The following is a 5,425-nucleotide window of genomic DNA, read 5'->3' on the forward strand; positions in this document are numbered from 1 at the left end:
GACATCAAGTCAACGCAACTGGCGCATTTTAGTCCTATAATTACCCATCTTAAATTTCAGACTGTTCTTCCATCCATCTCAGCCAGAAGATGACCCTGATTCTTTAAGACATGGTGTGTTTGTACTAAGGCTTTTGCAACACTTGCAAAATCTTCTTTTGTGGGGTATGCTTTAAACACATACATGGTCTCAGCTAGTTTCTGAAGGATATCGTGTTTCAGTTCTTTTGTAACTTTGAGTGGAGTTGCATCCATCAGATACAGTTGGTTTCCTTGACGGATTCTGTATTCAACATCAACAGAAAATTTAGGGATTTCAAATACTTCTGGCCACTGAAAACTTCTACCCAGAGATGACACAATTTCAGTGTCTGCCTGGCTGCTTGTTTCACTATGTGGTTCAGTTTGTGCAGTAACTGGTACAAGCTCAATCACAGGGATGATTTTGATAGTCGGCTTCTCTGGGAGATCAGAGAGATCGGCAAGGTTACACAGTTCATTATTAAATTCAGGATCTTGGTACTGTAAAGTGAAGCTGTAGGTTGTTTGAAGAGTGCCTGTAAGCCAACTAATCAAATCTTCAATTGTGTCTGGTCGTGTTGGCATAGTCATCTTTCTTATATCTCCTTCAGATACAATAACCATCATGATTAATCTGTCTTGTGCAGCCATCTGAAGAAAAATGATAAGAAGTTAGCAAATAACATACCGTTTCAGTGTTACCATAAGTTCTCCTTGTACCCTATATGCTGATAATGGGAAGACATCATTCAATTCTGATATCTTAACCACACACATGAAGGGGACATCACTACAAAGAAGTTGGTAAGACCTCAAGTGCTCAGAATACCATGCTAACAATTTCTGTGTTAACTGTGACAATCTTTTCAATCTGGGCAAATTCAGGGAGACCAGCACATGAGTCAGTAGAGAGTATCATGCCTTTGATACTTGATTCCATCAACACAGACAGATGATGCCTCAAGAACTGACCCTGGCAGTGAAATGTTTTGAGCAAATACTTCCTGAACATTCAAAGGGAAAGAGTCAAGCTAAGAAAGACTAACCTTTGCCATCTCAACTGATGGTCTGAAAAATGTGCTACAGTCAAGATGGTAACTAACTGCTTTCTGGTGTTTGGTAGCAAGTGTCATTGCAACATTTTTGAAATTTTGGGCATTTCGAATTGCCTTCTTCCCCTCAAAGCACATAGTTCAAACATCAGACAAGGGACCAAATTTCCTTATAAGCTGAGGGTAATGTTCCACATAGTGATACTTTGGCGTTAAACAAAAACTGGTATATGTTGACTGCAGTAGCTGTCTGTGCTCTGCTATCTTACAGTCTAGGAAATTCAGTGTCTCTTCAGTGTGCCTTGGTGCCACAGCTAGCTCTGTAATGTCTTTGAGAAGCATGAGAATTTCCTAAGTGTCGTTACCCTCAGGGACACAGTGACCAATAAGAAATGGAAGGAGCCTTAGGAGACACCAATTCTCATGTGCATTTCCACCAATGGTCCCTTTGGTGGAAAATCCCTTTCCAATCACCTGAGATTGGTCTGTTTTGTCCATAAATGTGTAATCAAAGTACTTGATGGCCTGATTTAGCATATCTAGAGTGAAATACCTCTTGCCTATCAGGTCTGTAAGGCACAAGGACAGCTCAATTGGAACAATGCCTTCCAAGATGTCATGTAAGATGTCAGGAGGGTAACTGGTGACCACATGAAAATGCTTAAGATTCTCAGTTAAAGGACATGCTCTTTTTACACCATAGGTCCGAATCAATCCTGGATCCTCTTTGACCTCCTGCACCTGCCTATCATGGGAGTCTTTGTCTCTGAGTTGAAAGAAACCAGAACATACCTGTTGTTGTTGAATATCACTACTACTGGCCATACAGAATCTGCAGAATTTGTCAACCGTGAAGCTCTCCAGGAATCCTGCAAGGGAGTGGGCGCCAAGATTATCAGCGGCAACATATAAAACTGTACTTTTCACACTTGCACCTAGTTGCTCCAGATAAACACCATTTTGCTCCATTGATTTTAGATCATAGATCAGAGGATGTAACACTCTTGCATAACCACACTCTTTGACAGTGGAGGTATTGCATAGTAGTGCAAGCTGGATTGAGTTAAGCATTGACCTATATTTTACAGGTATGTTCGCAATGACCCAGTATACTGCACACATTTTATGCTTCAGCTTTGATGTTCCAAGAGGACTGAATACTTCGAAGTCATCAATGTAAAGACCAAGAGCAACTGTGAACTCATCCCTTGCAAGAAGAGTGTTCTCATTAAAATACTGACCATTTCTATATGACCTGTATTCCTGTAGGACACATGCTTTGTCTGACATAGTTTTGTCTAACACATCAGTTTTGTTAAGCAACTTCTGGAGCATGGGAACAATGGGGACATATGCAAGCGGTTTTTTGCCCTTTTCCACAACATATTCTATTGGCTTTACATTTGGAAACTCTCTGCGTACATAAGCTGCTCTCCTTTTAGCAGTTCCTAAGGGTCCATCTTTGGCACAAAATGTCAAAATTTTACTTTTTGACCTTGCACTAAAGCTGTTTTTTAAGTCACAAAGCTCATTCTCACTGGCTTCTTTGCTGGCTTCTTCAAACTCTTCCATATGAGCAACATGTGACATTTGAACCCAGGTAGCATTCCCACATGGGCCCCATATGGGCTTAATGTGGGCCAAAATATGGGGCCCATGTGGGTTGGCCCATATGGGCCCCATCAAAATCTGCACCCAAGAATCAAATGGGCCCCATGTGGGCCAGCCCAGAAAACCCAAATGGGTTCGGTATGGGTTATTGCTGGGCCCCACATGGGCCAATTACCTGGGCACAATGTGGGCCAGCCCATATGGGCAAAGATGTGGGATTTATCTGTGGCCCATATGGGCAAATGATGTGGGATTTATCTGGGGCCCATATAGGCAAAGATGTGGGATTTATCTGTGGCCCATATGGGCAAATGATGTGGGATTTATCTGGGGCCCATATAGGCAAAGATGTGGGATTTATCTGGGGCCCATATGGGCAAAGATGTGGGATTTGTCTGGGGCCCATATGGGCAAAGATGTGGGATTTATCTGGGGCCCATATGGGCAAATGATGTGGGATTTATTTGGGGCCCATATGGGCAAAGATGTGGGATTTATCTGTGGCCCATATGGGCAAAGATGTGGGATTTATCTGGGGCCCATATGGGCAAAGATGTGGGATTTATCTGGGCCCCACATGGGCCACATCACCTGGGCACAATGTGGGCCAGCCCATATGGGCAAATGATGTGGGATTTATCTGGGCCCCACATGGGCCACATCACCTGGGCACAATGTGGGCCAGCCCATATGGGCAAGGATGTGGGATTTGTCTTAAACTGATAAGTTAAACTGTGGCTGAACCAAAAGTAAAGAAGCAGATAGGCCTAAAATCAGTTTTATGCAATATTTATTTAAGGAAAATCACACACTGACATCACAATTAAATAAAAAACCAGTTTACATTTATTTTACAAATTAAAAAAACCTCTTAGTCCACCAATTCCACTCTCCCCTGTTTGGAAGGGCCACTCTTCTGCTCTGCCTCTTGTCTGCGTCTCTTTTTGTAGAGGAATGAGGTAATGCTTCCTTTCACCTCATCTTTTGTAGCCTCTTTCGTTTTTGAATTTTTCCACACAGCACCTGGAAAAAAGTGAGGAATAATCTAATTAAATTTGTGCATTCCATTTGGCAGTAAGTGATATTTTATCTGTTTATCTAAAAATAATCAAATTACTATATCAGTCAATCCCAGAGTACAAGTTTAAAATCACCAACCTAACAATTACCAACCTAAAAATACAATAATATCTGCATTTTTATTGTACTGGGAGCAGCAGAGCATAAACAAATTTAAAACTGAAAAAAACTAATGTTAAATATATTACCACTTCTCAATTTATTTAAAACTTTGCCAGACTGCCAATTAATTTACCGCGATGTACGGAAATTTGAACCCTCCTTCCTCTTCCTCAGTCCCCCCCGTAATTTACGCCCATGCTTCTACGCATCTCTATGGTTTTTCTTTGCAAACAGGTTTCGGCTTTTAAAACACCCCTCCCCCAGGCCCGTTAAGGTGAAGGACGAGAGACGCTAAAGCAAGGCGCTGGGAAAATGCTTGATACATGCAATATGTCCATCATGTGCATTTAAAAAGGACGTTCTGAAATAATTATCAAAAAGGAACTAGATTACATTGGCAAATAACATTTGTTCTCCCGCTGAATTGAGTTATAATTTAATAATCATCATTTTACATGATGTTACGAAAAAATGGTTACAAATGTTTTAAACTGATCTGACTACAATATTGTACTTTATACTTTAACATCTATCACAGTATAGATTAGACGGCGTTTTAATACATATATACACACAAACACACACACACAATGGCGCTCAAATACATTAAACAATGTTGTAAATTTAAAATAAAGCGCATACATGCTCAAAAAGCATTTGAGTTGGAAACTGTAGTTAAAAATATAAGAACGTTCAGATGCATGCAAATTGATATAACTCTCTGTTTATAATGTATTTTTCAATCAAACAATCAACTGTAAAATTACTTACCTAAAACGCACCGGGAAAGTTTTCAACTTCTGTGGAGTTTTTCGGGTGGACGTCCGGTGAAATAGCCATTGGAATGTATCGCGCATGCGCAGTACAGCTCTAGCCCGCCAGGCCTTTTCAAAAGGTGCCTGTTTTCTGACTGATTGTTTGATGACTTGTTTGATGAATCTGTATGTATGTGGTCTTCAAGTATGTTATTTTTAAAATGTATTCACTCCTATTTTATTATGATGTTTATCAAAAAAAATAAAAATATTGATTTAACATTAGATGTAATTATCAGCTAAAACACAGATCTTATCAAAAGCTGTAGCCTATATTAAAATGCGCCCTGGGGGGGGGACGGGGGATGGGGGATGGGGGAGCAGTCACAATGACGTGTGACTGCACATTCACGGGGGAGCTGGGGGGGCAGAGACAATGACGTTTGAATGTGTCATCTCTGCTTGGCCACAATGAAAAGAGATATGTTTGAAGGGGTTAGGGTGAGGTTGTTTTCCTAACTTAAGAACACTGAACCAACGGTCAAGCATGGTGGTGGTAGTATCATGCTGTTTTGCTGACAGTACTGTACATTGCACAAAGAGGATGGAATAATGAAGCAGCACTAGGTAGATAGACTGGGATTTTTTTTGTCATAGTAGCAGATACAAAAAGAGGACCATAAAAGAAACAGAATAATAAGTATTTACTGTAACCCTCTGGATCAAGTCTGAGGCCTATCACCCACTTTCAAAGTCATCTGACATGCCTTGACATTTTACAGTTTTCCTGAATTGCTAAAACACA

General features: G+C 40.6%; 1 long non-coding RNA gene across 1 annotated transcript; it reads right to left on the bottom strand.

Moving 5' to 3' along the window:
- Positions 1–3,456: 3,456 nt before the first annotated feature.
- Positions 3,457–4,703, bottom strand: LOC140592504 (uncharacterized). The gene is made up of 2 exons (XR_011992809.1): positions 4,637–4,703; positions 3,457–3,706 (listed from the first exon to the last, which is right to left on the bottom strand). It is a non-coding gene; the product is annotated as an uncharacterized lncRNA (long non-coding RNA).
- Between the last annotated feature and the right edge of the window lie 722 nt (positions 4,704–5,425).

The sequence above is a fragment of the Paramormyrops kingsleyae genome, chromosome 9, assembly GCF_048594095.1.
Source record: "Paramormyrops kingsleyae isolate MSU_618 chromosome 9, PKINGS_0.4, whole genome shotgun sequence".
NCBI classification, from domain to species: domain Eukaryota; kingdom Metazoa; phylum Chordata; class Actinopteri; order Osteoglossiformes; family Mormyridae; genus Paramormyrops; species Paramormyrops kingsleyae.